This window comes from Chelonoidis abingdonii, chromosome 5 (assembly GCF_003597395.2).
Source record: "Chelonoidis abingdonii isolate Lonesome George chromosome 5, CheloAbing_2.0, whole genome shotgun sequence".
Lineage (NCBI taxonomy): Eukaryota > Metazoa > Chordata > Testudines > Testudinidae > Chelonoidis > Chelonoidis abingdonii.
In genome coordinates, this window is record NC_133773.1 from 31,344,412 (window position 1) to 31,354,646 (window position 10,235).

The following is a 10,235-nucleotide window of genomic DNA, read 5'->3' on the forward strand; positions in this document are numbered from 1 at the left end:
CTCCTCTGACTGGAACCGGCTGGTCAGGTCACCAGGGTCTTCTCTCTGCAGCCCATTGTCCTCCCACTGGCCAGAACCAGCTGGGTCTCCTGAGCTGGGTCTCCGGGTCACCAGGTCACCAGTTGCTGGGGTCTCCATCCTCCAGGCCATCACCCGGGGTCCCGAGTCCCTCTCTGGTCCTCTGTAACAACAAACTCCCTCTCCCCTCACCTTGTTAAACCAGTAACACCCAGGGACACTGAGTCCTACCCCCTGTGCATGCAAACTACTGGAAAACACAGAAAACTCCAAGAAAAACCCCCACTTCATCACACTGGTCCTGCTCATGACGAAGAGTAAGTTGAAGTTGAAAACAGAACCATAAATCGTGTGGCAAAACTGTTTGAGGAATTCATAGTTCTCCAAGCCTGAGATCCAAAAGAATAATGACCTGGTTGCTGAAGCCATGACACAGTCTTTCAAATGAGATTCCTATATTGTGATTTTGCTGTGACTATATTTTCTTAGTTCCTTCTGAGGTGTATACTTCAGTTGATAGGTGTCTGTGCTATATATTGATGAAGGAAGTGGAGAGGAGATTGTGTGCATTGTACTTTTTTTGATTATTTTGCATTATATCAGACATCAGGCAAACTATTAGTAGTAGTAATATCATCCAGCTCTTACAGAGTGCTTTTTGTCCATAAATGTCAGAGTGCTTCACATAGGAAGCAAGTATCGCTATCCCCATTTTACAGATGGGGAAATTTTGGCAGAATGAGGAAGAAGTCTTGCCCAGCGTCAGCCAGCAGGCCAGTGGCAGAGACAGGAATAGAACCTGAGTCCCAAACAACAACTATGTGATATATTTGGCTGCTTTTCTAGATTCATTTTGTTTTATTATATCTTAAGGATTTCCTGGACCAGAGAAAGGAATAAAATCTTTGTGAATGTATTTTTAATTTTATAAGCACTGTGATTACTAATTCCATATTTTTAAAAAATGCTTCAATCCAAATCCTTCTGCAGTCATAGGAGAGGCTAGTTTATAAATTACTGCTGAGTAAGCAAACATCACCCCTTTATTAAGAATAAGATGGTGGAAGTTTGGTGGTAGGATATTATTAGTGCTTAGTAATATGACTGCCTTTTCATAAGTGAAGGAGCAGTCATATGGTAGGATATAGACATAATGGGTAGAGGAAAATCTGTAGAAGAAATTAAGAGCAGTATGACTGAGTAAGGAGAAGGAATCGGTTGAGGAAGAAATCTGGACTTTTTCTGTCAGCGGTGATATTTCAGGTGCAATCAAGGCCAAAAAGACCAAAAAAAAAAAAATCCCTCCATCCTCTCTTTTCCTCACCAAATGATTCTGTAATGGGCGATATCTACATTATTGAACAATGATCTATCAAAATACTCTTTACATGATAAATTTCAGAGCTGTAAAAGCATTCGGATGTATAGGCTGCCCTTGTCAAGGTTATAAATGACCTTGTTACATTTACAGATTTTTGTCTTCCGATCCGTCCTCATCCTGAAGCACTTGATCTTAGGACACCTTTCAACACCATTGATTATGATATACTTTTAAAATACTTGTGGGATTTTCCCATTCTGTCTGGTTCCTTTTCAAAGCGATTTCAGTCATATGCACCTGACAGTCAAACAGTGTGTTTAAATAGGGAAGTGTTATTTTTCTGCACAGTTATTAATACTGGTGTCCCACAGGCTTCTAATCTAGATCACTCACTGTTTAATATCTATATATGTTGCCTTCATGTCAGATTATTCATAGGCACCATATTGGCTTTCAGTTTTCTGCTGATAAAATACTGGTCTATCACCCAATTTGGTTAAACTGAATAATGGTGTTTTTTCTGGCAGACAGTATGACAAGTATTAAGCAATAATGAACACTAATATTTTTCAGTTAGCTTCAAGTAAAATTCTAGTGTTAATAGTTTGCTCGACCTGTTGCTGAAAGCAAATACATTTGAGAGATGAATGTTGACTGGAATTACCATAGTAAAAACTCTTCCCTTTTTAAAAATTTGGTATCTGTTCTATAATTAAAACTCCAAACTCTGTAGTAACACAGGTAGGATTTGATGCCATTTTCTGTATCTTATCTGTGAAACGCTCTTCATCATAGTATCTAAGTGCTGAATATAACAATGTAAATTTTCATAGCTAGCAACAGAAGGATTCAGCTCTCTGCTTCTCACGGGGTTATAGAATGGTGTGTGTGTGTGTGTGTGTGTGTGTGTGTGTTAAATCATCTGTGTGTATGTTATCCTTTTCTTGTTGGTTATGGTGGCAAGGCCAAAACAGGTGGTTTTACAGTATCCTCTGAAGTTGAATAGGCTTTGGCTGATTACTCCAGTATTCCATTAATTAGGGTTGGTATTATTCTGAATGCAGAAAAGACATTTGACTCTTGTGTTCATCTGATGATTATGACCTTGTATTATCATCTGAGGAACATTGGCAGCTCCTAACATGCTTGTCCATGACTGACGCTGAGAAACAACTCTATGCCTTTATTTCATCCATTCTAATACCCTTTTAGTTGGCTTGCCAAGTAGTTTGGTAAGCAAGCTCTAAGTTGTTCCAAATTTTGTGGCCAATGTAATATTTTGTCAGGAATATATGAGTTCATATCACCACTCATGGTATCTTTCCAGTGGTTACCTGCTAAACAACCTTTTGGTTTTTTAGACCTCATGAGTGCTCAAGGCCTCTCAATAGACACAGAATATGTCCAACAGTATTGTGCCCCCAACTAAGATTTTGTTGTAGCACTGGTATAAGAAAAATTGCTTGTTTTCCTAGCTTTAGTTTAACCCTATGACTTTTTTTTGATACTGAGACAGTATGCTACTTTTAAAGCTTAGTTTAATGTTTAAAAATAAGACATTTATATTAGTAGTTAACATTAAGGGGAGTTATGAATATAACTTTCTATGTTCCACAAAGAAAATTCAGCGCTTAGATTCAAAATGAAGTGACAACATTTAACTGCCTATAAATTCAACTTTCAGGAGATTTTAAGTACTCTGCTATATAAATGTGTTAGCTCTAGAGAACACTTTAGATTTAATGTATAGCCTAACACCTTTCAACGTCCCATTCTGCTCAGGCAATAATAAGTTGTACTCACCAGTTTATTTGACAGCGAGAGGAGTGGTTTATTCCATTCACAGTCCTTTGTATTTTCCATACTGAGGCAGATTTCAGGTGCTCAGTGCTCCCTTTGGGGACAGATTTTCAAAAGAGCTCAGCTCGCCTTTAAATAAGTAAGGAGGAGCCAGATTTTAAGTGTTCAGCCCCCAGAAACTCTCATTGTGACACTAATGGCCAGATTTTTCAAAAAAGCTCCATACCCAATATGCTGAACACTTTTGAAAATCTGGCCAATAGGTTGAGGAAAGGAATTGATCACACCGTGTTCCTGAGCTTTTTCCCTCTTAGTGCCATTGTTTCAGTGATGCCACTCTAAATTGTGGTGATACCTCCAGTTATGTAGAAGAGTCCAAATATTGTTTCAGGCAGAGACCATTTTAAATAACTGGATGGCTAGGACGTGTCTTTTTTCTTTAAAATGTTGTCTACAGTTCTAGGAAATTCACCTTGTCAAAAGCATTGACAAATAAGAATCCTAGAAAGACATCTTAGGTCATCAACCTGCTTGTACAGGCAATACCAGTCATTGCCTGTTAAGGATGCATTTGGAATGATGGAGCAGATCATTGGGCTCCTACCCAGGCATACAGGACTCATAAAGAGCACTAGTGCTGCATATTGGTTAAAGAGGAAGGAGAGCAGCAGAGACCAAATGCTGTGGATTCAAACCCTGATGTTTTATAGCTGTCTCTGTGGTGGGTCTCCACAGCTTACCCTGGCCAGTGGGTCCATTCACAATGCAGCTGTAAAGCTACATACAAAGGGGTCAATGAGCAGTAACAGTTAATAACACCTAGCTGTTATAAACTGCTTTTCATCAGTATGTCTCAAAGCCCTTTACGGAGGAGGTTAGTACCTCCATTTTACAGATGGGGAATCTGAGGCACAGTGAGGCCAAGTGAGTTGCCCAGTGTCAGCCAAAAAGGCAGTGACAGAACCGGGAATAGAGCCCAGGTCTCTTGACTGCCAGCCCAGTGCTCTATCCACTAGATCACACTGCCTCTGGCCCCTTCATATGTGGTTCCACATCACATGCGCTGCTAAGCATGGGGACAGCTTGAGAGGTATCCAGCTGTACAGCATGGAGCTGAATAGAGAACTAATGAGGTCCTGTTAATCCCATTATTTTTGTTTTTTCCTTGGAGATGATTGGTAGATGGGTAAAATACTGTTATTATTTAGTGGCTTATCACAATAACTTTCTTTTAAAGAGTAGGCTTAAAAGCATATACAGTATGAATTTGTAACTTACCGTACTTGAAATTTTGTTCAGCAACATTTTGTACACTGTTTGCATGGGAATAACTCTATCACAAATGAATTACTTCAGGTTTACATACGTTTCCCTGTGTATGTCTTTATCTTTAATTATTCATTCTGAAATTTAATTAGCTGGTGTATGAAATATATTATTTTGTACTAGGTTTATATTTATCATTCTAAATGTAATTGGAAAATAAAATCTGGTCAACTAATTTCTCAGGTTGAAGTATATCTTGAGCTATTCAGAGTTTATTGAGATTGTATTCAACAAAACTCCTATTAATCAAAAACTGAGTGAAGAAGCTCAGGAAGTGGCTTGAAACTAGAAAGTGCGTGTGTGTGTGTGTATGCATGCACATGCTAGACTTTAGTTTTACCTTTTTTTTGTGTCTGTCTGTCTAAAAGGATAGATCAGTTCAATGGCTGAGTTTTGCTACTTATTAGTAACTAAGTTGATTCTGCTAATCTGGACCCATAGTGAGAGGAAAGAATTATATATATAAAAAGTAATATGAACAGTCATTGGCTTTTTGGAGTCTTTATTGTATCACGAGGAGGACCTTGATAAAAGAAAAGGGCACAGGTTCCACCTGTGAAAAGGCAATAATAGAGTGGATTAAGTTCTTTAAATTCAACATGGGGTTACAGTTGCATGTCAGAGTTACTCACTGGATGGTTTCCAAGCTACTGAAAGTACAGCTGGTCATAGAGAAGCAGCTGAAAGCATCCGTCCCCCTTTTCTGCCTTTTGAATATTGTGTAGAACATGTCCTGCATTCAAACATGAAGTTTTGGGGGGGATTTTGTTTGTTTTATGAACATTTTAACAATCACTTGAAAATTGTAATGACTTGCTGGCCAAAGACACAGCTGTGTAGATTTTCAATAAAATGTTCACCCTTTAATTCTGAGGTCTCATTCTGTGCCCAACCAACCCATTGTAGTTTTCTGTAGAGTCACCTTAAATTATGTTAAGAGACATCTACAGTTAGAATAATTAATGCCCTGCCTTTCCCAGCATACACAAAATTGTTGCTGTGACTATCCAGGGCATCAGCATCTCCACCTTAAATAGTCTCCCCTGAGCCAAACACAGACTGATTCAATTTTATCAGGGAAATTTTATGAGAATGCCTAAACAGGAGGATATTGCTGCGGACGACTGGTAGCACTTTCATTGAGCTTTTATAGTGCAGTCCGTATCCAAGAAAGTCTCTTGTTGAAGTCAATGAGCCATAGCAGCAGAGTTTGGCTCAGAGTGAGTAGCATGTTATTTTGTATGTAATTTTACCTCTATCTGCCGGGATGAACAAGTATGTGGTCTTGGTCCCAGGATATTAGAGAGACAAGATGGGTCAGGTAATATCTTTTATTGGATTGACTTCTGTTGGTCAGAGAAACAAGCTTTCAAACTTACACAGAGAGATTCTTCAGGTTCTGTGGCCTGCAATGTGCAGGAGGTCAGATCAGAATGGTCCCTTCTGACCTTAAAATCTATGAGTCTATGAGGTCTTGGAAATGTACGCAGAGTGTCACAGCTAAGCACAAGGTGGAACAGATTGTGTAGCATAAGTAGTTAACACACATTTCAAGGGACCATTCAAGGTGAAGTGGCTTGTTAATACTTCTCTTGTCATAGGGGGTCAGGAAAAGCTGGGGGTGGGGGAGGAGTGGGGTTGAATGGGCTATAGATTGATGTAATAAGCCATGGATCCAGTGTGTCTATTTGGTCCATGATTTTTAGTGTCTAGCAAAATAATGAACAAGTATCGTCTTAGGAGCCCTAAGGCATTACCACTGCAATAGACCAGTAGGGCCTCTGAGATGTAAGATATCAAGGGTAAATTATTTTCTATTTATTGTTTTTGGACTCCTATTGTTGTACCCCCACTCTGTGTTAATCCGAAAGAGACATTTAAAAACCTATACGTTTGGTTTTTTTCTTTTGTAGATAATGGAGCCTCAGTGCCATGTCAGTGAAACAACTGTTGTTTATCACAAACAAGACAATGTTATCTTTTTGCTATTTGTATCTTATATGTTCGTTCAGCTTTGTTATGCAATAGGGGATTGTTAAATATTTCAAAGCCACTGATTATTTTTTGTAATTAGAACTAAATTCTGCAGCTGTCACTAAACTCCTCATCAAATATGTATGTATTATGTTAGAAATGAGAGGGGACATGTGAACCAGACTTTGAAAAGAATATGCTCAGCTCAGAGTAGAGTATTCTTTTTAAATGGATGATCAGCATGTGTGTGGGTTAGACCAAGACTGTTGCAGTATCAGTGTGCCCGACTTACGTGCTGCCTTTAATCTTACAGTATTGTATTTCATTGTCTCTCGGTGCACTACTGTCACAAGTGAAATGAAAAACCTCTGCGTTCAATGAGCACTTTAATCTGTCATCATAATCACGAAAGTCTTGTCAATCTTGGCCTAAAAGTTAAGCATGCAGATCAAATATGTGGTAAAAGGAGACATCTGGACTCCACAATGTAAATGGACATTGCTGAGGGGAAGGATATTAAATATTTGTCTCTTTTGTGTTTTATTACTCTAAATGAATGTATTAGAATTGTTCCATATGGTCAAAAAAAAAAGGCCACCAGGAATAGAGATAATGCTTGTCCCTTCCCTTGAAGGAAGAATTTGCTAGCCAAAAGCACAGCACATAAAAATGTGACTATTTCCTGCTGAAGACTGTGGTAGCATTAACCAAGATCACTTTAGCAGCATATATGCATCAGTGTTTTTTAGCCCTCAGATGTACTCTGCCAATGAAAGCAAGACAATGATGGAATGTTCTGTTGGTTCAGAAAACTGACAAAATTAGATCACCACAGGTTGACAAGAGATAGTAGAAACTAAATTCGCTGTATCCAGAAGACCGTGTATTTAAAAGCCAAGCTGCACCTTGTAAACAAATATTTTGTCAGCCTTTGTGTGGTTTTAAAAGCCTGGCATAAAAAATGTTTTAAATTATATCTTTCATTTATATAGCATAATAGCAACCTTAATTCTGAAAAGTGCAATAAAAAGTAATATATTTTGCTATCATCACAACAGTGAAGTCTAATGCAGTGCTAAAAATGCTTTCTAATTTAATGAAAGATACTGTGACTTCAACATGAGATTTTGCCAGGTTGGGGGAAGTTCTGTTAGAGACTAATACAATTTTCTGGAGATGAACCTGTTTTTGGATCTACAGGAATAGCAGCATGAAAATCTAAATTTGAAACTTTACTTTCTGTTTTAAAAGCACTTAGTGGTGCATTAAATTATCTCTTTTAATAAACATTTACAGTAGGATTTTCAGGAACACTAGTGTTGGGTTAACTCTGAAATTAGTCGTAAAACTCTCAATCAGTATGGTGAGGACTTTTGGAAATCCCACACTTAAGGCACTTGTTCCTCCTGTTCCCTTTTATTTCCATTGCCATGAATGAGAGTAACATTGCTTACCATTATTATTATTATTTATTTTATTATTCTTTATTAGCAGCATATGTAGTGATGTATATAGTTAAGGTTGCCTGACACTTCCATTATAAGACCTCATTTTCAACTGCTTCTAAGTTTGCCAAATTTTTAGCTTTTGGGATGAGATTGTCCGTACCGGGTGTTTGTCTCAGGCTTTTTTTTTTAAGCTTCAGTAAAAAATAATACATTCATTTCTGAGAATGGGATTAGGTACAAATACATTGTTTTATCCATTTTAAAAAATGCTTGCAATCTTTGGAGCAAAGGGTTAAAATTTGGCAAAGAATGGTCCTTATCTTAGGGATGTCTTTTGCTGTTCCCTTGAAAAACCACCCACATTTGGCTGTTATAAGCCTTTGACAAATCACAGTTCTTACACAATTGTTAGGAATTTGCTGTTATAGTTTGGCCATTAAATTCTCAGGCTGACTATTCCCTCTATATTCAGCATGGCAATGGTAGCGATACAATGGAATGGCAAATTGCAACTAGGCTTTCATGTCTTACCATTATAGAGTGGCTATGCCTGCCTACTTCAGCTGTCGTGCAGTAGGATTTGTCAGCCAGGCAATCAGAGCTATTTCTGTATTTGCATAGAAGACCATGTGTGCATGCAGTGTTGCTTGCTTATTAATTATGCCCCACCACATTATATGTTAGAACCAATCATTGCTTCTGGCCCAGGCTTCTTGAAACACTTATAAATCAAAGATCTAAAGCATGATAGTGAGGAGCAGGAGCTTTATTAATACTGTGCAGTACAGATACAATCAATAAATTGCTGACTAAACCCCAAATTCCTGGCCCAGCATGCACTGAGTTTATTATAAAATATGAGATGGATTGTTTTCTGGAGTGAATTTCTTCCTTCTATAAATGTGGTCTTGAATCTGGGCATTACAACTATGTTATTTTCAAAAACATCTCTCCAAAACAAATTGTTTGTTTAAACTATACGATAAACTCTACTCCACAGACCTAATCATTCTACTCTAGCCCTGTTCCCCTATTCCAGAAAGCAGTGGAAGATGCTAGTAGGTTTTTTGAATGTTGCCACTATGTTGCTTAGCCTTCCCAAAATAAAACCACATGAACAGCAACCTGCTGTGCACACATACACAAAGTCCATATCCTGCTGACTGGAGGAAGGAGAAATATATATCCTTATGTGTACACTTCAAAATTTGGTAGGTGCTCAGATGCTTAGGAAAGAGACCTGGGTGTGATTGTGGATGGCTCAGAGAAGACTTCTGTTAAATATGCAGCTGTGGTGAAAAACAAACAGGATGTTCTATATGTAAGGAATGGGATGGAGAATAACACAGAAAATATTATAATGCCTCTGTATAAATCACTGATACAGCTTCATCTAGAATATTCTGTGCAACCAGTCACCCCATTTTGAAAAGGATATTTCAGAATTAGAGCAAGTTCAGAGAAAGCCAATGGTATGGAAAAATCTCTCAGATGAAGAAAGATTGAAAATATTGGAATTGTGTACCTTAGAAAAGAGACAAATAAGAGGGACATAATAAAAGTATATAAAATAATGAACACTAAAAGAAGGTAGAGTGGGAGCTTCTGTCCTTCCTGTCACATAACACAAGAACAAGGGGACATTCAGTGAAATGGAAAAGGGGGAAATTCAAAAGAGAAATGCTTTTTCATACATAAACTTTGAAGCATCTTGTTACAGGAAATTGCTGAGACTAAGAATTTAGCAAGATTCACAAAGGGATTGGACATTTATGTGGATATACTGTATTAGATAGACCTCAGTTCTGATCAGTCAGTAATTTTTTTTACTTACTGAACCACTATGAAACTAGACAGATAAGTCAGATTACTCTTCGGTGGATGAAACAGAATGATTTTTTTACGTCGCTAGCCACCTGGTATAGTCACCTCTGATATATGTCCAAACCCTTATGTGAACAGAAGTTTCAGGTGAGCCAAGAAAAAAATATGCTGTATTTGAGACAATGAGTATGTCTACACTATGGGATTATTCAGATTTTACATAAACCGGTTTTGTAAAACAGATTGTATAAAGTCGAGTGCACGCGGCCACACTAGGCACATTAATTCAGCAGTGTGCATCCATGGTCCGAGGCTAGTGTTGATTTCTGGAGCGTTGCACTGTGGGTAGCTATCTTGTAGCTATCCCATAGTTCCTGCAGTCTCCCCCGCCCCTTGGAATTCTGGGTTGAGATCTCAGTGCCTGATGGGGCAAAAATCGTTGTCGCGGGTGGTTCTGGGTAAATATCGTCAGTCATTCCTTCCTCTGGGAAAGCAATGGCAGACAATCATTTCGTGCCCTTTTT

The 10,235-nt window shown here is 38.2% G+C and overlaps 1 long non-coding RNA gene across 2 annotated transcripts in view; it reads left to right on the plus strand.

The window, feature by feature from the left end:
• LOC142046925 (uncharacterized) overlaps positions 1 to 10,235 on the plus strand; it is a 236,374-nt gene that overhangs the window by 212,730 nt on the left and 13,409 nt on the right. The gene's annotated exons all lie outside the window — the stretch shown is intronic.